The following is a 22705-nucleotide window of genomic DNA, read 5'->3' as shown; positions in this document are numbered from 1 at the left end:
TGATCACTTATGTGCTTGTAAATCAAAGGGCACTATTTACTTATTTTTAATACAAGTGGCTACATTTTAAGCAATCCAAAAACCTCCAACTATTTCTGAAATTTAAGAACTAAATTGTGCTTTTTAAAAATTCATGTACCACACACTTAAAAAGAACACAGAACTGTAAAAAACCATAACATAGTGGAGACATTTTCTTTAGGATGTTTACAGAGCCTGTTCACAGAACACAAGATTTAAGAGTTTGATTAGCATTAGACTCACAAAAGGTTCTTTGCTCTTCTAACTCACTACCATTAATTCACTCCATCTGTGGCAGTTCCCAGCAAACCCCCTCTGCGGTTCTGAACCCCACCTCCAAAATCAACTCCTGATGAAGTAAAACAAGACAGGCCTCCAAAAGGCAAGATTATACCCAGCTGCTAGTAAAACAGGTGCTACTTAAAAAAACCCACACAGTTATATTGAGTTTATTATACCAAATATATAATTTTAAATTACTCTGTTGAAACCCATACTTTGGAGGTTCGGTATACTTTGTTTTGCTATGATAGTTCATGCGAGACAATGGCAGTCAGTGTTTTTCCACTTCAAGTCACTGTAACCACACTAACATTATGAGAAATGTTTATGTAAATGATACTCTTCTATAAGGCACGGCGAAATAGAGAATGAATAATTGCTTGAGGACAAGTGGCAAACCACAACCTTCCCTCCACACAACTTTGAATTTGAAAGCAGAATAAAAGTGTAGGACAAAAATTATTTGTCCTATGAATCATCTGGCTTCATGCACCTACAGGAATTGCAAGGCTGCTGCAGAGCAGCGGCGTCCTGTCACTCCCCGGCGCCCTGCTGACATGTTTTCCCACTGCATTATTAGCACCCTGGAAGGACTCCCTATTACTCAAAACTGATTTATTCTTCCAAGGTATCTTGCTCACTCTAATATCTCCTTTCCCGCAGTCAATAGCGGCCATCTCCAGGCTGACATCTGCGCCTGTTCCCAGGCTTATTGTAACTGATTCATGTCCCCGCTTCTGTGGCAAATATATATAGCTGTCAGCTGGAGTACTGCCCGTGGTAGCTCTTCCCGAGACCGAAACGCCTGCGAGCGCCAAACATTTTGATTTCTCGCTGTGATGGCAGCTTAGCTCCATCTTCCACAAAGCCTGCATTTTGAAGACCCTTTCCCAGGAAACGCAGCTCGTCTAGGAGGAGCTCCCCCGCAGACAGGCTCAGGGCCGCAGTGCACTGCACACGAGGCTGCTGGGGGCCAACGAGGCGATTTATACCTCCCACTTGTACAAATATGAGCACAAACAGCTCAACCAAAAACAAAGGAAAAACTGCGGAAGATTTCTCTTCACACAAGATTCCCTTCACCTAAATATATATATTTTTTAGACATGCAAAAGTGATCAGAGGGGCAGGTCTGGACTGGACATAACTGAGTGCTGCCTTTAGCCACTGGTTCCCCACATGCGCGTTGGGTTCCTCCAGGAACATTTAGCAGGCACCTGCACAGCCGTACCACCTCAAACTGCTCGCAGAATCATTAAAAGCAGCCTTCTCCTTCCCAGGCAGGAGGGGAGGCTGCCTGCAAACCTCCTCCTCTTCACCAGGAAGCCTTGGAACAACTCAGTGAAGGACTCGTTATTAAACGTGAGGCGCTAAATCTCTCTAAAGCAGGTAGAATTTCCTTTGAAATCGCACCGAGTTGACAGTGAGACTTTAGAAGCAGCTCTACAAAACCTACAGTTACCAGGACCGAGTTTTCCCGTACAGGCAAAAATGGATAAAACCATAAATAAAGGATAGCAACAACGGTAGCACAATTAGGAGTTTACAATTTCCCTCATGCCAGACAACTTTCTTCAGTGCTTGTATCAGGTTACGTAGAAGTATTCCATTGACCATAATTTGTGATGAACTATAATGCCTGCTGTGTCCTCCGAGGACAGCCACAGAATGCTATTCCATATTTTCTTGTCAAGGTCTGTCCCATTTAATTCACACTTGAAGATTCAGGTCAGACCATCTTCCTAACATCTTCCTTAAGCTTGCATTCTAGGACAGCCTGAACATCTGCAGCATTTTCTTCCCCCTCACCCTTTCAACCACAGTCCCATATTCCCGTAGAAGCAAAAAGCTGAATTTTCTTTTTTTAAGTTATGACATATATGAAAACCTGCCCTTAGTTAGATAATTCAAAGGTCAAAGTTTGAACGCGCAGGTTTTTTTCTCCACAAACAGGTCACATCCCACTGAAATATAAGCAAGATATGAATTATACAAGTTCATAGCACAGAATGCAGATATTTATATTAAAACTTGTAGCTAACTCGAAAGAGAATCCTTACGAAATTCTGAGTACTATCAGCATCTATTTACCAGCACTCAATTTGTGCATTACAGAGTAATCAGGCAAAAATCCAGGACTCCTCCAAAAATCTGCTCTTCTTTCCCAGTACCTTTTTATTGGGCCTTTAGTGAAATTTTAGTATTTTTATACAGTTAATTTTTCCCATCACAGTCTTCTCATTTTGGATACCCTCGTCTAGAGTCCACTAAAGATATTTTAAGATACAGTAATTCTCCTTTTTGTTTATCACCTTAGACCTAATGTTCTACTTGAATTATTCTCGTCTTCTCTATAGCTGACAGAGTCCTGAAATTTATCCAAAACAAGATTCAATTTCTCACCTATCCATGCAGGACCTGACAATGACAGTGTTTCATTTATTTCCTCAAATCAAATCTTGAATCTTAATAAACCCTGCTAGCTAATTTTTTCTCACAATGAGTAGTTTTGCAGTGCTCAGGCCGATGTGTAGTCATGGGATCATTTAGGGCCACCACCAGAAGTAAGTAGGTTAAACCCCCAATACACCCCTCCACACCAAACACAGAAGTCTACAAAAATGATGTCTCTTCTTCCTTAGAGTAGGTTTTAATGATTCAATGGACTGGTGATATAACAATACACAAATACATGGGAAGTTGTCTTAATTCTACTTTTGTAATCATTATTTGTAACACAATGATCCATTTTAATATATATCCTCGTTCTTCCACCACGCTGACTTATTGCTGAGAGTTACAGAAAGTTGCTCTTTTTTGAGGCGGGGGGAGGGGACTTTATTCATTTTCCAAAAAAGAAAAGAAAATCCTTTTCCATGCATTACAATTTATTAGGGAGGAAGATTTGGGGGTGGGGGAAGAAGGGAATAAATATATGGAAGAATAATACTGAAGAATACTGATTTAGTTAGTTTATAGTTTACAGTAATTTACTCTAAATAATTTTTATGTTTACATAGGATGGAATTTTCCCTTTGCTGCCCAAAGCTAAGCAGGAGAAAGATCAATAGCAGAAGTTTTATTGGTTTTGTGGTTTCAATTCTGAGTGCAAATATTTTATTAAGTTGTAATTGCGAGTTTGCTGCTTAGGAAATAAAAAGACAGAAATATTCAAGAAAAAAATATACAAAGATCAATTGAAAGGAATTAATTTTCTTTAGTGAAGATTAAGAGCATACTTTAAAACTGTTTACAAGACTCTGTATATAAAGAATATAGGGTTTTTCCCCCACACATCTATCAACTATTTGAGCCAAGTGTATCTTTTACCTTTAAAAGATACAAACAAGTACATTTATTCAATCTCATTAAATACCTAACTGAAGACTGAGTGCAAGTTTCCAGCACAAGCACCTCAGGCAGCATGGCTGTACTACCAGAAATACCAGCGACGACCCCATACAAGGCTACGTCAAAATTCATAAGAAAATTCTTACAATTGAATTTGATGAAAGTGGGAAAGTGGAGTGTGCAGTTTTGAGGGTTTGGGGGGGAAGGGGGGCTTTTTGTTTGGCTTTTTTTTTTTTGAGGCGATGAGTACAGAGCTGCACTAGTAAAGGCAAGGGGAGCCTTAAAATTAAACAATTATGAAAAAAAGTAATCCAAGCAGACTGAGTAACAATTCTCACCGAAGGTACCTCTCAGAAACTGGTCAGATGTCACAAAAAGATACAAACATACCTGCCACTGGCAGAAAACATGCAAAAAAACGATGAAGTCTTTGATCTACAGGCTAAAAACAGAGCAGTAGCTCGCCTAAAGGATGCTGCCGTGAGCAGCTCCACATACGCTTTTGCTCCCCTTAGCAATCACTGCGAGCTAACCTGCCAAGCACGGCAGAGAGGCACCTAAGCCTGCTAGGTAAAAAGAGGGCGACACCAGCAATTTGCTCAAACTCTGTTTATCCATAGCAACGCAAGCTTACGGAAGGTTTTTAAATGCTACGGAACATGCTCTTCCAGAGAGCGGCAGCCCTAAAAGAGCAAAAAACCTGGCCCTGTAAATAACCAGGACCGCAGGGAGGGCTGGAGCCGGCAGCCCCGGCCCAGCAGCACTGGGAGGCCGGTCCCAGTCCCGGTCCCAGTCCCTCCCGCAGGCAGCTGAGACAACGCCGAGGAACCGAATCCCCCACTGAGGAGAAAACCAGCAGGGTTTTGTTCAAGAAGTTTTACTTTTCTTTTTATGTAGCTCCCTTCTAGAGGCTTTGATCCACCATGATGGGACGATAGGAGCTTTTGTTGGGAAAAAAAAAAAAAAAAAAGCTGACAAACGCTGAAACCCCGATGCCAGGCGGAAGAGGCTCGAGAGGACACACGAGAGGGAAGCGAGGCCTGAGATTTGCTTCCCGGTCGCCAGCGAGTCTCTGTGGGTTTCGTACAGAAGAGCAAAGCAAGTCAAAGGGCAGCAAGAGGGAGCGCTTCGGCGCTGGACAAGCGGCGCAGGAGGGGGGTGGGGTGACTGCGCAGTCACCAGCGGCTCTTGGTCACGCCAGCAAGCGCGGAAGGAGCGGCGGGGTCCAGGCCGCACGGCGCCGGCCGGCGAGCCGCGGCAGAAACCCCAGCCCGGGGCGGCTCCCCAGCTCAAAGCCCCCCTGACAGAACAGGTATTACGGCATTAAAGGCCCGACCTCCCTCAACCGAAAAAAGAGAGATCCCCAAACGCCAAGCCCAAAAAATAAAACGTTAAACCAGCTTCATTTACTCTGTGCAATCTTCTTGTGGTCCTTAGGCTTTTCCCCAGCCCTGGGGGCCAGCGAGGACCGCGCTCTAGATTGGAGGAACTGGGGGGAAATGCTCTGAAAGCAACTGCTTGCTGCTCCGCGCTGCACGGCCACCGCTCGCCCGCGCGCGCACCTCGGCTCCCGCAGCGGGAACCGCACAAGGGAAATCCTCTTCCCCAGCATCTGAACGTCCTTCCAGGCCTCAACAGGTTTTATGCAAAAAAACAGCACACAGAGTCCAGCTGCCACTTCTAAAGTTTTAAACGGACACATTTTCGCACCCGATTTCTGCAGGGAATTACGCACATGATTTCGCATTCAGCTTTAGTCCGGACTTGCCGTCCGATGGTGGGAGATCGCCCTGCGCCCACGACGGCGGCTAAACAAACCCCCAACCCCGAGCCCGACCTGAGCCGGGGACAGCGGCTGAGCTCCCGGGGGGGTTCAGAGATCCCCGAGCACCCAGCTCGGCAGCCTTTCCCGCACAAACTGCCGCTGAGACGCAGCCGGAAGCGAGCGCGTCTGCACCCACAGCTTTTAGCGCTGCAGGTTTGTTTTCCAGGAATTTGGTATGAAAAGGGTTTGCCAATCTGTCCTTTAATTCTTTGAAGATGTGTTATGAAGACCCTTTAAAACACATATATGAACTTTTACATAAAGTATGCAGATATATTCATCACAGTAAAAAAACAATTTTCAGCAATCACCTATTTAATTTTTAGATATTAATAGATAGATATAGTCTAGACAGGTAACTTTCATAATAAAACTCAGACTTGCAAAAAAAACAAAAACAAAATCAATTTTCTTTCTCACTATAAAGCACTTATACCACAGCATCTCTGTTTTTAATTTTAATTTCATTTTAATTTTCCTATAAATTTCCCATAAATTTTGAAAATTCAGAGATTCAGGCAGTTAGAATAATTAATTTCATAACTATGTAGCACAGATCTTAATGCTCTGAAAACTAAAGCAGCAGAGTCATGGAGTTATAAACAATATTTTAGCAGAAAGTATTTAATAACAACCAATTGGCCTATAGCAAACAGAAGGCAGAAGAATATGTTGATTTTTTCAGTGAGTGAAGTAATTCACTCAAAATTTGGTGCCTGCCATGTTTAAAAAAATTATCAAACCCCAATTATGATTTCTGCTATGCTTTGAAAGAAATGTGATACAATTTAAAATGTTGTATTAAACCAACTCCAGTTAAAGGGTTTATTTTACAAAGGGCACAATCTACAAGTAGTTTCTTAAGCAGCAATCCCACTAAATTAAATGGCTCGAGCAATAATTTTCACGTGTACCACAAAAACGATATTCAGTGAAGTTAAAAACTGCAAGAGAATAAGGAGCTCAGAATAAAAAAAAAATAACTCTTTATCTAACTTTTTATAGCAAGCAATCAATTGAAGGTTGTATTTCCTTTCCTCTTGAGCTACTCCGAAGCAAGATAACCTACTTTCTCTGCTGGACACTTTGGGAGAGTTTGTCACTGGATGTAATTATATTAATTCCCAGAAGGAATGTGCAACTTGGTTAAATTATAGGGTGTCTTGTGAGCATTCTGTCCAGCATTTAGAGGTAACACAAAAGAACAGAAAATTTGCAAGGTTTTTTCCCCTTTATCTTTTCATCACACAGCATATGGTACAGGATACACAGATTTACAACATTATGATATGCAGTCAGTTAGCTACTCTTATCAACCAAAGAGTTTTTGTTGTGCTGCAATTCTGAATAAAAAGCCCACTTGAGTAAAGGAAGATTTCTTTGGACACTAGGAGCAATAAATACCTAAAATCCTCATTTGATCCTGAATTTGTCAGGATGGGCAACTCCAGCAAATGAAACTCCAGGTTGTAAGGGAAAAGGTGCATTTCTCTCGGCAAAGCTTTCTCAAGTAATTCGACTGGGCTGGAAGAGACTTCTGTAGATTTCTGTAAAGGAAAGTGCCAGGACAAATTGCTTTCCTCTACAAAGAAACGCTTTCCTGCAGAGATCCAGAAAGGCATTTTTCAAGCGTAGAAGCCCCTCAGTCAACAATGTGTAAACACATCTCAAAAGAGAGCAACACACGACACTGCAGTTGTGACTACTCACTGAAAGGGGGGTCGGCAGTGCTCCGCTCTGCGGTCCTTCCGGGCAGCGTCTTTAGCTCACCAGGTGACAGAGACTTCTTAATTCAGGGGGCAATGAAAAGCAGGAAGGATCTGCAAGGAAGAAGAAGAAGGAAAAAAAAAAGGATTACTTTCAGAAAAATGAACTGTAAGATACTAGTCATAAGTACAGGCTTTAAAAGTATTTTGGTACTTATCTCTCACAGGTTTTAACTGCTAAAAAGGCAGCAAAATTATCAACTTCAGGGTGTCAGAAATCATCTTTCAGAAGCATCTTTCCTTACACCTCCTCCCTGCCCCAAATGTAGAGGGAAACCTAAGCAATGTGTTTGGTTAGTCATTTAACGTTTACACTACTAAAATTAACAGAGAGGAATTAATATTACTTTTTCTACTCAGCTCTCCAAGAAAGAAAAGGCATGACAATCTTGGATAGCAGCCCTCAAAACTTTTGGATTAAGACCTTTCTCCCCCAGGTATCTTTACTGAGAAAGGTTTAATTTGAAGCTCTCTAACCTTTCAGCAGACCACTTGTTGCTTGCACTATTAATCAATACTTCTCAATGCTTCTTTTGCAGTCTGCAATCCCTTATACTAACTGAGGGCTTTCACATTTTCTTCAGATTTTTCCTCATCTTCCAAAAACATGTTTTTGGAAAACAGAATTTACCTAACACGCCACACCCTTGGCAACTGATTTATTTTTCACCTAGTCAATGAAATGATCCAGTCAGAGTCACAACTACTTGTAAGACAAGCTGGAAGAAATATAGGTTTCAGCTTTCATTAGGAAATTACACAACAAGAAGCAACTGGGAAGAAGTGATTGGTCACGCGGCCTAATAAATCTGAACACTTGATACGCATCCACTCAAAAAAATGAAATCAGCACAGGCTCGGGGTGGGAATGGACAAACAAATCATCAACGCTAGAGTGAAATATTTCATAAATACATACAAAAACCTATAAAGACATGTTAATGTTTTCCGCTGTTATGCATACAACTTTTAAGCAATCTTCTATGAACATTGAGAATATTTAACACTGCCACCTTCATCTAGTGCCTTTAATGAACTTAAATTAATGGCATTTATTTTTGGTTAAAAAAGAAGCTTGATGTACTAGCACTACAATTGCTGAGGTCTATCTCCCTGGAAATAAATGGGCGTAACTGTATTTCAAGCCAACAGCTTTCCATAAAGTGTTGATTATTTAAATGAGACAAAGAATCCAATATTACACTGTATAGTAACGGCACCTGAAATCTTTAAGGCCAGAAACATGCTGTAGAACATTCTAAGAATATGAACCACTGTAAAAGGCAGTCTTTACTGAATAAATAAATAAATAAAAAGTAGTAGGTAGGATTCATCATCCCCTTATTTTCCACTATTATGCTTACTTTCTTTTGTGCAATCCTATCAACCTACGCTTCAGTGCAAACTGTACACTTGTATTACATACCTACTTTTCTGCTAAGACTGTGTCATTTACATTATTCTAATTGCTAATTCTCTTACACCTTCCATGTTTGTATATCACCACCTTGGTGACTGTTGAATTTGGAACAGAAATATTTGTAAGAGCAGCACCAGGTTACACTGAGATATGAACACTGATAATCCACCAAGAAAAAAACAGAAGTTATTTTTAAGAGCTGAAGTTTGCCTTGAGTCAGATTCATGCAAAAATTGGCAAGAGGATGTATAGGGTCATCTTTTAATCCTCAGGAAAGCCCAGCCGGTACATAGGCTTTGACCCCGTTCTGGGCAGGAGCTGCTCATAGAGGGGCTCCCAGGAGGCAGGGAGCATTTTAACTTCCTCAGCCACGACGGCTGTTGTTCCTTTTAGTCTTCTATTACGTTAACAAATACTACTGTACGTTTAAAAAAATAATTTCAGCAGATGCTACATAATTACTCTCAAAATACAGTAACCTAATCCCTCATACTTCTCAAAACAGAATACATTTCCTATATATGGAGCTATAACCTATGACATTAAACACCTTTGGAAGTCTGAGAGACCATGTCTCTCTTCTAATCTATCAGCATCTAACGATGAGAGATTAATATTTTGCAAGCAGTAAGACAAACAGTGTAAAACCTTTCTAGTATCTGGGAAAGCATCTACTTGGTTCAGAGACGTACTGCAAGTTTATGATAAAGGAACTGTCATCAGGTGCTCAATTAATGGTGAAGACAAATCAGAATTAAATTTGTATTGAAAATAACTCAACAAAAGGGTAATTTTGTCAGTTACATTCTCAGTAATTTGAAAAAACAGTCATGAACAAACTACCACTCCCAATGCTGCAAAGACTTACTGACCAACTTAATTGTTACATCTTGGCTTTGCTAGAACTATTTTATGTAAATCAAGTTGTTAACGTTAAGTTGCAAATTAAGCGTGTTTAAGTTTCTATTAAGATTATGTGTTTATATTTTATTGTGGATAACCCCAAAGCCCCTGTCATCCTATGAATTCTTTATGATCCAGACTACCCACTTTAGAGACCCAAGAGACAACATAATAAACTTTCATCTGTATCTGAAAATATTTCATAATTAGCAGATACAGAGAAAAAAAATTAGCAGAGACAGCACATTAGTACAAAATAAAACAAAATTTGCAATGAAAGCCTGTGGTTTGTCCTTGTCATTCTACCAAAGAGCTATTTCCAAATCTGAACAAGTTACTTTGAATCAAATTTATGAAGGCACTTGAAAACACATGACAAATACGCACTATACTGGAGTTTCCACATGTCCATAATCCTTCTCAATTTTAGTGAAAATGAGGCGCATGCAAACATTTATAAATTCAAGTAGGTGTCTATTTGTATTATTAGATGTACAAATACTCTTCACACCTTGCTCACTTCCCTTTCTATAATGTCATTAATATTTCTGTTAATAGCAATAGTACTAGGAACGGCACTAACAACGCACCTCGTAAAAATACAAAGAGTTAATTCAACTTAAAAGTCTGTAAATCACTTTCAATTCCACTGGGCTAGGTGACATAAAATCCATAAACTATATGTAAATAAACCCATAAACCATATAGTAATATGTTGCAAGACCTGGTCCATACAAAATAAAACTCCAATACTTTTGAGAGGCTACTATTCCCATTAATTGGATGGGATCTTGGCACATAAAGACTGAGCACAAAGTATCCGCTAACATCCTGTGCCCAATTTTCATAGTATTTAGCATTATCCAGCACTTCCCGTGCTATAGACCAGCTCTGGCGGCTTTCAGCTGGAGTTCTCAGTGATAAACATTTTTCCAAATTAAGGTAGGCAATAACTGAAGAATAAGTACAAATTTCCTGGCTACGCCGCATCCTGTTCAGCAGAGACGTGCCCTCATCCCGAATCCTGCGAGACACCAATTCCAGTTCACCTCCCTCCTTAACACTGCAGTTACAGGAAAACGCCAGCCTGCATAAAAAACCCCAAACTGCTGCCAGAAGAGGCAATACTGCGGAGAGCGGCAACTCTCCCCCTACCAGCAGTCTGCGCGCAGCCGGCAGCGCCTCCGCATCCATGCGGTCACACGCTCAACATCAAAATGTTCGGGGTCCTTTTTTGTCTCCTCTGCTCCCCAGTCTTCATTTTCATCAGCTCTTTAATGCAGCTCGGGGCACCCCCACTGACTGCGTACGCCAGCACAACGCGGGGCCGCACCGGGACAGCCAGGAGCTACGGGAGCGTCCAGAATTTCAGCGGTGCTGGCGAGGCACCACGGAGCCACAGAGCGAGACGACCCTTCCCGAGACCGTCCCCTTCCCCAGTTCCTTGCTTCGGTCGCTTCATCCCAAGGGCAAAAGAAATGAGCCAATGATCTTACAAACACTGCCGCACGCTTTGCTTCACAACCCTCATTTGTTCTTAGAGTGGATCTGTTCAAAATACCGAATAAAGTAAGAGCCCTGAGGAAAAAGATGATATCATCCTGACACTTTACATAAAGGCCAGGATGAAATCAAGTTGTAGATTTTAGTTCTGGCTAGACCCTGAGTCCGTCCTTTTTTTTTTTTCCCCCTCCTTTTTTTTCAACAGCTTGACTAATGGCACTTTAATATAGTCTTTGTTTTAATAGAGGTAGGTGCATGGATAAACAGATTCTACCCACTGGTGAAAGTGTTACACAGCATTTAAAAAGTGAGGGAAAATCCAGCACTTTACGTCAACTCATTTTGAGCATACAGTGCAAACTCCATACACAGTACACAGAATTATCATCCTTAAGCAATCCATATAAACCAATGCTTTATAAAATACAAACATTACAACAAATCAAATGCCCTCTGGAATGGATATTCCATTTGATAGTTAACACAGATGTCAATTACTGAAAGTGATATCGATCAAAACCCAACACCCTTGACAAATGATAGTAAAACTTTCAAGATACGCTTTTCCTCATCCTGACATCAATACATATAATGGAAATTAGGTTTATGAGCTTTAGGCCAAACTTAAAAGAAAAATACAATTTTTCTCTTCCTATTAGCTACCAAAAGATATGAGTGGTAGATTAGTAAATGGAAATTAACTGACTCTTTTGCTAATGAATAATAATAGTAAAAAAGCTTTTAACAGCCATGAAATTACAAACACAAGTGTTTCAATATATTACAGCTGTAGAACAAAAAGAAATGAAAGGAGTTACAAAAAAAAAGAAAAGAAATAAATGGATTTCTCAAGTATGTCAGTTCTGTACCACATCATAATTGACACCTTTACAAACTTCTAGCTTTAAAAAAAAATAAAAAATCCTTTTTTCCTATGGAACATTATGAACAGTCAAGAAAACAATTTAAATTTTCAAGTACATACCAAAGTCAACAAGAATGGAAATCCACCACCTGACAGTAACAGAAAAGATCATAACAAAAACCCAGCAGCATTACTCACAAGCGGCAGAAAGTGCAAACAAGCTGAATCATGGCAGAACACAAAAGCATACAGCACAGAAGTTACGTGGCTCCTATCTTCAAACAGGGACACAGCAATGTTAATCCAAACAAAAACAAAAAAAAATGAAAAAGCATACCAGCCTTTGCGACACATCTCCTGAAATACGCCTCCCCAAGAGCAGGGAGGAAGAGCGCAGAACCTGAAGCGCAGCAAGAGGGCCTTCCCCAGGAAGGGAAGCCACCACTGCGCAAACAAGTCCGACCTGCTGCCGTGGAGCAGCTCTGGAAGTCGGTGTTCAGCCGGCGGCAGCAGCAGCACCAGCACCGCAGGCAGAGGCCCCTCGCAGCGCACAGATCAGGGCAGCTGACACCGCCACGGCAAAACCACGCTCAGCGAAGAGTCCTTCACCGCTGCTGCCGAGTGCCATCTCCCCACCTGGACCTAGTTAGAGGGCACGGGGTGGACAGATGCAAACCCCGAGATAACCAACCTCTCGGCTGCCGTCCTGTTTCAGAGCATCAGCACAAGATCCTAAAACTGCTAAGGGAAAAACCTGAAAGGGAAAAACAAAGCTCTAGAGGAGAAATTACTACACCAAAGCCTTTCCTGTGATGTCGTATGGCAAATCCCCGAATAAAGATTATGAGAATTCTGAAGACCAGGCACAGCAGCTCTTCACCACCTACAAACAATATTTGCTGTTTACAAACAGAGCAACCAACAAAGCCAAGGACAGGACCAGCAAAACAGGAGATCAGGAAACGTCTATCAGAGAGCTGGAGAGCGGAGAACAAGGCAGCCATGAAAAATACTTCAGTCTTCGCAGAGGGGAAGCTTGGGGTGGGAGAGACGAGGCCGACCTGGAGCGCGGGACCCCGCGGCGGCGCCCGAGAGGAGCACGGCGCCCAGCGAACCCGAGGGACACTGCCTGCGGGCGCTTCCTCGCAGCTCGCTTCCTCCCGCGGCTCCGCTTGGCAGAACACAGCCCGTGCCCGGAGACCACGCCGCTCCCGCACCTGCCCGGCTAGGGCAAGCTTGCCGTGGAGGAAATCTGCGGTGAAAACACTGCAAGCTTTCGAGACAGCGGAGCCCCGGCGTCGCGGCAGCCGCATCCGGCGGGCAGCAGCAGCACGCAGGCAGGACGAGAGCGGGAAGCGCCGCGCAATCCTCTTCACCCCAGCACAGCTCTCCTCAGGACGGAGAGCGGCCGTGGCCTCCTCGACATGCCGACAGCGCCGGCAGGAGGAGGCCGATGTGGCCGCACTGGCCGCTGGGGGCTCCCGGCCCGGCGCCACCGTGCAGCGCTGCGAGCGCGGACCTGAGGTTTGCCCTGGCTGCAAGCGACAACTTGAAATGCAGGCAAGGCGGACCCGTGCTGACACTGTTCCACACCAAGTCAAGTAACAGCAATTCCCAGCACTGGTTTTGGATGAAGTTTATTGCTTACACACACGCTGAGGGAACTAACTGGTGTCTCCCACTCATTCAGACACACGTATCTCTGGATATATGGACATACATACCCAGAGAGACACGCACAGGCGCACACGCCACCTCCCTCCCTACGTATGAGCAGAGAGCGGCGGCGAGCGCGGCGGCAGTGCCTCAGCCCCCCTCCTCTGGCGAGCAGCGCTCCTCGCCGCGGCCTGCAGAGCCACCACCACCACCACGGATGGGACGGGATGGGACGGGACAACCCCTGCCGGCCCGGCACCTGCCCCACTGATCCCACCCCTCCAGGACAGCGGGCTGCAGGGGACGCTCAAGGTGGAGACGAGCAAAGCGGAGAATAATGAAAAATAAGGCAGATAAATAAATAAAGCAGGCGTTACGAAATGGCCACCCCCTGCAACGAGCGGCACATGCCCTGGAAACCTCACGGGTGCTGCTTGTCCGCTCGTGATCTCCGATCCTCTTTCCTGGGCTATCAGCACAGAGACACCGTAGACAGTTTTACAAGGCGCTACAAACACCACCCGTTTTCAGGAACCGCTTCCCCGCGAACACACTCTCTACCGTGCACAACATTATCCCCCCACCAAAAGCAGCGGCTTCTCAAGAGCAGCGCAGCACCGCGATACCAAAACGCTGCTGTGCTCTGCGCCGCACCGTGCCGTCAGCAAGGCGGAAAACCACCACAAAATGTTTGCTCCTCTGTATCTGCCGTTATCCACATTTAATACACCTAAATTCAGCCTGAAACTTATTTTCCGTAACATGAGCTAGGGTGCAACATAACTACTGGAAAGAAATTAGATAAATAATGAAATAATCAATTTAATAAATAAATAAGTAAAATTTCCCCATCTCTTAAGTGCAGCACCGCTCTAATAAAACAGTGACATAAAACCACATGCTTGGTTAATTTATAAACACAAAATAAAAGGCCAACTGAGAGGCAAGCCAGAGCTGTCATTTGAAATTAGGGCATACGACAACCCTAATGTGATTTGAAATTCAGATTTATATTAGGCCTCATTAAGCAGTTTAGAGAAATCCATAAATCTTTTTATTGGGTCGTTTTTTTCCTAATTACCTCTACAGAATGATGTACATAAATACATAAATAAAGTAAAATATACTATTTCTAAACCATAAGATATTTTAATGAGATATTATATTTGTCCTAGCATCTCTCATCTATGAAAACAAAAAAGGCAAGATCTTTCATAGTTCCATAAAAAAAACAAAGATTAATAAAAAATTCTGGCATATTCTGGACCTTGCTTCCAAAATAATTTCCAACTAAGCAGCCCCAAATATTCAGAAAATTCAGAAAAGAGTTGCCATTTGCCTTTTACGTAAGGATTAACTCTGAAATCAACTTACTTTTACAAATTATAATTTTAAGGACAGATTTTGTAGGTTCTCTTTTAGTTTATTATTTCTAGTCCTTGCCTCTTATATCACCTGTCAACTCCTTAGTTTAGGAGTCAAGCCAAGACCTTGATACAACACAGCAATAAAACATGCATACGACTTATCAGCAGTCCCTAGTTAATGGAAATCGTTTCATTTGTTCATTAGTCCCTAAAGAGCCAGCTTATGTTTTTCTGCCAGCCCAGGATTCATTGACCGTGGTTTATTTGCTTACATTAACTTTCTGCTCAAGTTATTTATACAGTACCTATTACCACGGTCTCCAAAAATCTCATCATTTTTAATGTATTTACTGAGATAAAGATTACAGCCCTTCTTTTAAAAAAAAAATTTTTTGGAAAAACCTTTGGGAAACTAATGCATAGAGAAACCACCTTTATATACACTGAAAGATTTGGTGCTGAACATAAAGCCACCTTGACAAGCACAGTGCAGTTCTGCTCCCAGCCATTTCTATTGCCAGCCCTCTGTGCTGAGCAAACTCAACGAGTTGAGAACTTGCAGACATTAAATACATATTAATAAACGATAGCAGGCATGCTTTAACTTTACAAAACACAGAAAAGAGTCAATGGAACAGAAGAGCTTATAGGCCAGAATCAAGAGCATAAGCATTTCGACGCCGAATACCAGACAGCACCCTAAGTGAGCATAAATACACTTAGATAGGATTTTCAAGTATTAAAAGCTAAGACAGTGAATCTATACATAGCCACTGGTAGAAGTAGAGCTTAAAAGGACACCAATCGCTCCTTGCTTTGCTAACTTAATAATAGACAAGAAGTTTGAACAGTTTCCCCTTTACAATGATAGCAGTAACCTTAAAGGTCTGTACATACATGAAGACAGGTCAACTTTTAGGTAACAAACCTCTGAAAAATATAACTATTATCTAAATTTCAGAGTACAGAATTTTAAATGACCTTCTGAAAAATACCTGGCTTATAAAAGAACATCATGGACTGCAGCTAGATGTTTGTAATTATCCAAAACAAATACTGCTGGTGTAAAAGATAGAATGCACAGAGCACAAAGCTTTATACACATAATGGCTAATCATTTGTACCTTGATGAACACAAATACCTGTAGGGTATCTTATGTAGGTATGGCTGACAAATTCTGTCCGAGTGTCTGCTGATTTTAAGTTTTCTAAATAATTTTTACATTATCATGCTGCTTCTAAAGAATCCCCCCCCCAAAAAAAAATACAAAACAAAAAAACCCACACATTATGGGCAGACTGCCATCAAACTTTTATTCTCACATATCCATGCTCAACTCTCAGATTTTTACACCATTTGCTCTTATCAGAAATGCAAGTGTTTACATGTAGGCTATTACTTAGAACTGTTCTTTCTTGATATTTGCTTCTTAACACTCAGATGGCCGAATTATATTCAGGATACATTTATGTATCACATACATTTATGCATATTACAACACATGTGGAGAGGCTTAGAGAGCTGCAATTGTCCAGCCTGGAGAAGAGAAGGGTCGGGGGGATCTTATCAATGTGTTTAAGTACTTGATGGGGCAGGGGGGTTAAAGAAGATGGAGCCAAAGCCTTCTCAATGGCACCAAGAGAGGACAACAGGCAACGGGCACAAGTTGAAAAAAGAGGACATTCCATTTAAACATAAGAAAAAATATTATTACTGTGAGGGTGGTCAAACTCTGGAACAGGTTGCACATGGAGGTTGCAGAGTCTCCATCCTTGGAGAGATTCCTGACTGGATATGGCCCTGAGCAACCTGCTCTAGCTGACCCTGCTTTGAGCAGGGGTTCGGACTAGATGATCTCCAGAGGTGCCTTACAACCTCAACAATTCTATGATTATTCACATTTGAGTATCATTTTTATGCTGCAATTGTGTGATTGAACTGCTATTTTTTTATTTTTCAAAACCGAAGATACTCAGAATTCACCTTCCTCTTATGTTTTTGGTATACTTAAAGGTTTACTTAAGGCTTATACTTAAAATGATTATTTTACACTGTCCTCAAATGCAAGATCTAGAGTTTGATTAAAGAAAACTTCATACATGCCTTCAGAAACAACAAGGGACTAAGCAGCCTTTTTTTCTGATCTGTGCTTGCTATCTATCCAGTTAATAATATCATTACAAAGATGGCAGTCATTGCACTCGATCTGCAGAACAGGGGAGAGCAAGACGGGAGAAGGAGGAAGAGCAGTTCAGCAAAGCCAAACTGAGATTGGTCTGGCAATACCAACCACTGGAAGAAGGAAGAGGGAATAAAGACATTTTTATATCTGTCTACCCATTTCTTCCAAATTTAACAAAGTAGTGATCTCAAAGATATTACATTCCCTTAAGCTCTGAGAAAATCTGTGACACAGTAAAACGAGGGACCCAAATCAGCGTTCCCCCGGCGAAGCCCAAGGCAGGCAGTGGTTTGCGGGCTGACCAGCTGCAGCCAGCACCGCCAGCACCCGGCACCAGGCAGGAGAGCCACGGACGGCCAGGGTGCATGGGAGGAACCGCCAGCTCTGGGGAAGATCCAGAGGATGGAGGAGAAGAGGAATGGAGTTATTTCAGGGGAACAGGGAAAAGGGGAAGATCGTAGGGAACACGAGCAGAGGGAAACCGGTGAGCGAACTGGTGGGAGGGTTGCTGTGAGGATCAAGGATGAAGGACACAAATCTGTAGGCAGTGAAGCTTCATTGGTTCCACTAATCACGGAGCAGTTTGTTTACAGCGAAGCATTTTGGTTCGTTTGTTGCTTGCCTTACAAGGATGAACAGGTGTCTCAATATATCCTGTCTGTGGAGTAACGCAGGAACAGCAAACACTGAGCGCGCGCTGTTCAGGCTTAATTTGCAAATGGAAAAGTGATTCTGCATTCAACAGGAAGGATAAAAATGGTATCCTGCTGTTCACTGTGGAAGACAGAATTTAAATATCGTGTAATATAATTTGGTACATCACCACATAGAAGGCTTGACTTTCCTGATTTACACCAGTAGAGTTCTTACACAACAATAACTTTTCAGTTCAAGGCAGTAAGTTTTGATTTACACCAGGGCAAGTGGAAGAGCATGAGGCCCTTCCTATCTTAATAAAATCTGTCATCTACTGTTAACTGCATTAATGGCAGATATAATCATACGTTGGTATTGTATTACGAGATAACAGTATCAGCACTGATTGAAAGGGGAAACAGATTACTATTTGATGTTAAGTCATTTACATCATCATTCACAAAAATCAATTAATAGGTTGCAGTGTTCTCCAATTTCAGTTTCTTTTTAATTAGACAAATAAATCACATAACAACCAAAAAGAAGTCAGAAGCACCCACTTTGAGGAAGAAAGAATTTAAATGAAGGCTTTAACAGATGCTATTACATTCAAGTTTAGATGATGATAGGTCACAAAAAAAACTGTAATTCCTTTCAATAAAGTCATACTTTAAACTATATTAAGGACAGTTTTTCCTTCAGTGCCCAAATTCCTCCATGGTGCAATGCTGTTTGGCCACAGATTTACAGTTTGTAGAAGACAAGACCAACAAAGCATCCAATCATAACGTGAATGCACTTGCCTAAGTAATTTTCATAAACTTTTTTTTTTTTTTGAAATATTCCACTTTAAACAAAGATACACAATTTAAATCCTCATTTTCAAGCTGAAGTGCCACCTGTTGGCCCCATTGCTTACCCATAAGGACATTATTCCAGATGCCTTTTCTTACACATTTTTTACATATATATAAAAATATTTATAAAAACCCATGAAACTTCATTAGAACAGGGCATACAGACTCCTACAAAGATATATTATTTAACTGTTGAAAAGTGCTTTCCTTTTGCTAGATCTTGTGTCCTTTTCTGGACTACACTAAAGTTCCCACTAAAACAGGAGGCTGTCCATTAGCACTGGTAATGCACCTTTCATGTTTAATTGATCATTTTTACAGTATCTTCCACAAGATATTTTACAATACCCTGATCCCTGCCATGAGGAGTTTCTAATCTAAACATGTATAGCCTTGTAGATACACACTGGAGAAAGGAAAGTGGCAAATAGGAGCAGTTCGTTTAAATCAAAAGGATCCACAGTAGGCAGAATGGTAAGGACGTGGAGGGGGGAAACCTGTACCAAGAATTAAAACATTGCTGGCTTTGCTCAAGTGCTCCAAATGCTCTTCTGTGGCTAAAAGACATGCAGTTGAATGAACAGGAAGACAAAAAAATGGGTGGACCAAGGCTAAGGAACAGCAGCAGAGCACAGAGCGAGTGGGTGACCAGAAACACAAGGAAGATAGATGTGTAAGAACAGAGACTGCAGAAGAAATTCAGCATGAAGATTCAAGAGAGATCATACAAAATCAATGTGCAAAGCAACTAACCAGGCAGCTACATCGTTCCCCTTCTCCAGATTACAGAAGGTAGTTGCTAAAGACCTTATGCTGTTTCTGAATGTTGCAGCAGTCAGGACGAGAAAGATAGAAAGGCTAACGACAAATACACAGAAGAAAAAAAGGATTTTAAGACAGGTTTTGGAGGAGAAGGTACATCCTGGATCTGTGGAGCAAGAGACAAAATACAAGTGACCTCTGAAATACAGGTCTGAGATGCAACTGGGAAAAAAGGAAACTGGACCTCATTTTAAGGAAAAAAATATAGACTTTTGATTTGGCTAAATTAGATTTCAGCCCTGAACTTAACTAGGGCTATGAAGTCAGATTTCTCCAGATGATTTCTCTGGTCAGGAGACAAGCAGGCTATCATTAACAACTTCTTACCAAACTTCCTCTACAGCTACAGATAGCCTGTATAGCCTGGATAGCTGCTTCCCTTGACTGACCTAAGTTTTGCAGCAAACTTGGTTGTCCAGGAGCTCAGCAGGTATAGCCTGTCCTTCTCCAGGTAGGACAGCTCCAGCCAAATATTATTATTTGAGGCAGCAATAAACTCCTGCCAGATACTGGCCTGGACCTGAGAAAGAGTAGAATACTCGCAAACCACTCCCTCATCTCACCCTCTTGCCTGGCCATCTAGACCCTTCATGAGGAGAACAACGTGGAGAAGACATGCTTTCTTTCTCTTAAAGGCTACAAGCCAAAAACTTTTGGGTAGGGCCTTGCTCCAGTAGAGGTGAGCAGCAGCACTCAGGCAGTAAGGATTTCAGCAGTCCTAACCACAACAATTAAAACTTGAAGCTGATCACAGCTGTCCCTACAGATCTTGACTAATGCTATTGGTAAGATTAATACAAGACTTCCGTAATAAAACAAATGTTACTCTTCAAAGCGCAGGTGGAGAAATCAACTTTCATGCTTACCAAAGGAAAGATCTGATGAAGGATACTGAGTATTAAGACTCATCCATATCATTATCCTTGCATTTTGTACCGAGTCCTCTTTGATCCAAAGCATTCAGTTCATGTTTAGGAATCCATGGCTTGTTTCTACCATTTACATTACATTTACAAACAGTGTACATCAACACCTCTACCTCTAAACTCAGCAGAAATCTTAGGTCATGAGGCAGCTCCTCTATTCAACTCTCCAAGCTTTTTTTCCAGCCAACATCCTACTTCTGCAGAAACTTTTTTGAATTTTCAACTCAAGGCCATCCTGCAAGTTTTGGGGGTTTTTTTGTCTAAACTAAACTGACTTACTAAAAAGGATTTTTTTTTCCTATAAAAAGCTTTAGGATGAGAAACAAAGAATGTAAAGTGGTTTTAGCAGCCCAAATATAAATATGTGAGCTAGGAAGTTTGATTTTAACCCCAATCCTGATACTTATTGCTGAAATGTGTCTTTGTCTTCAAAGATTTGCTCTCATTAGCTACTTTTTTCAGTAGTTTTTGAATGCATACTAAAAAATGTTTTACTCTCTTCACATGTGACATAAAACAAACCCAAGGATTAGGAAAAACTAATTTTCAGTGTTTTGCTAAATCTAATGCAGTTTTAAGATTATTAGGATCAGTTTTCTAGTGCATTACATGAAATTCAGTGTCAACAATTGAAGAAAAAAAGTCAGTCTTAATAGGTTTAACCCAATACAGCTACTGTTATTCAGTAATATACCACAAGTCCAAGTTTTCTGGAACAGAAGCTTACTATAACATCTCTGATTCTACTGCACAATAACTTCAGTTTTTAAATGTAGTCCAATTCATAGCCATACAAAATCAAACTTATACCCACATAATTGTAATTACTTTGATATAATTAAAACAAGATCAACAGCTACCATTCATTTTTCTGCTCTGCTTACTTAGATCCACACCTAACAAAAACACGCAGTGGAGTTCTACTTTTCCAGCAATAGGTGGCACTATCAAATACCACTTTCACAAGCCTCCATTGTGTACCACATTATTTTATATTCATGTGGACAGGGAAATGTAGCTGAAATTATTTTCCTTTCTGCTTCCACTAAACAGAAGAGAAAACACATCTTGGTTGTTTTATTTTCTGTTTTGATTTGTAATAATGCTCAAATACATTTTTTCAACAAATAGAAACTTGTGATAAATGCATACTGTTATTTTTTTGAAGATTATACAACTTTAGAGAAGTGGAAATCAGATGAAAATACTGCATTCCCCTACAATCTGAACAATAGTACTAATAAAACCCAGAGCTTTAAAACAAGTACTCTATCAGCATTTCTAGCTGCCTTTTTAGTGACCTGTTAAAATTTATAATCATTAATCCATTTTTCCTCCAATTTCCATATTTTCCCAGATTTGTAGATGATATCCATGGTTAGTAACTAACATGTCCTCTGGGCTTGCAAAATAAGCTGTCCATCTTCAACCTGTGTACCACCTTTCTCTCTTCTTCCTTCCAACTCAGCAGCAAGAGAACCCGGTAACTGCTGCTACCTCTCCTTCGTCCACTAGCAGTAGATATGCTGGCTCGGCAGGGCTGGTTTCGGAAAGACGCTTAACCGCTGCGACAGAGTCGGAGCTCTGAGATTAGCATTTACGAGACAGATCATGCATGTAATATTGTTTCCGAGATTTGCCACTTCTCCAGTGTAATTTTTAAAGTCCCAACTCCAATATAACATGCTTCTCAACTAAGCTGTTTACATAAGGGATATACCTTATAGGAAAGAAAGGAATACCAGACTAATTCTCTCTTGGATTTTAATTTCTTTTGTTTCAAAGTAAAATGCACTGGAAGCCCAGAAACTACTTCTGTTTGTCTCAAGGCAAAGAAGGAATTAACCACCAAAGCTGTTTTCTTAAGTCTTTTGGTTATTACGGCAAAAGCATTAAATTACTTTTAAAACTACCGTATGCCATCAGGCAACCTTCTCCTCTTTCTCCGCAGATCAGCCACATCCCTGCAATCCCGCAGCACTTCCTAATGCAAAGCGTGCTCCGACGCCCTCGACAGCCGATGACACACCGGCTGCGCTCTCCACTGTCCACTGGCCTTAGCTGTTCATTAGCGTGACCGCTCTTCCTACAGGACAACGACACCCTTGGCCTCTGCCTGGGACTAACGCATTTTGCTACAGGGCATCTTTTAATTGAAGCACATAGTATATACTTTCTGTTTTGGAGCCATGGCCAAACATTTAACAGAAAACTTGCTTGCTTCTCCAACTGCGAGAGGCAAAAAGCAAATAAGTTTTAAAAGCGGCAAGCACACAACCCAAATATGAGATAGCACCTCTCTTACTGCACCAAACTTGGTGA

General features: G+C 41.4%; 1 long non-coding RNA gene across 1 annotated transcript in view; it reads right to left on the bottom strand.

Annotated features, from left to right (window-relative positions):
• Nucleotides 1-6963: 6963 nt before the first annotated feature.
• LOC136993327 (uncharacterized) overlaps nucleotides 6964-22705 on the bottom strand; it is a 67752-nt gene continuing 52010 nt past the window's right edge. Inside the window, exons 2-3 of the long non-coding RNA XR_010885612.1 lie at nucleotides 7190-7299; nucleotides 6964-7026 (exon numbers count right to left, since the gene is read on the bottom strand). This is a non-coding gene — a long non-coding RNA (uncharacterized lncRNA). The remainder of the gene's footprint in view (nucleotides 7027-7189; nucleotides 7300-22705) is intronic.

The sequence above is a fragment of the Apteryx mantelli genome, chromosome 14, assembly GCF_036417845.1.
Source record: "Apteryx mantelli isolate bAptMan1 chromosome 14, bAptMan1.hap1, whole genome shotgun sequence".
NCBI lineage: Eukaryota > Metazoa > Chordata > Aves > Apterygiformes > Apterygidae > Apteryx > Apteryx mantelli.
The sequence above is the reverse complement of the archived record's forward strand: the minus strand, read 5'-3'. Positions and strand labels throughout refer to the sequence as shown.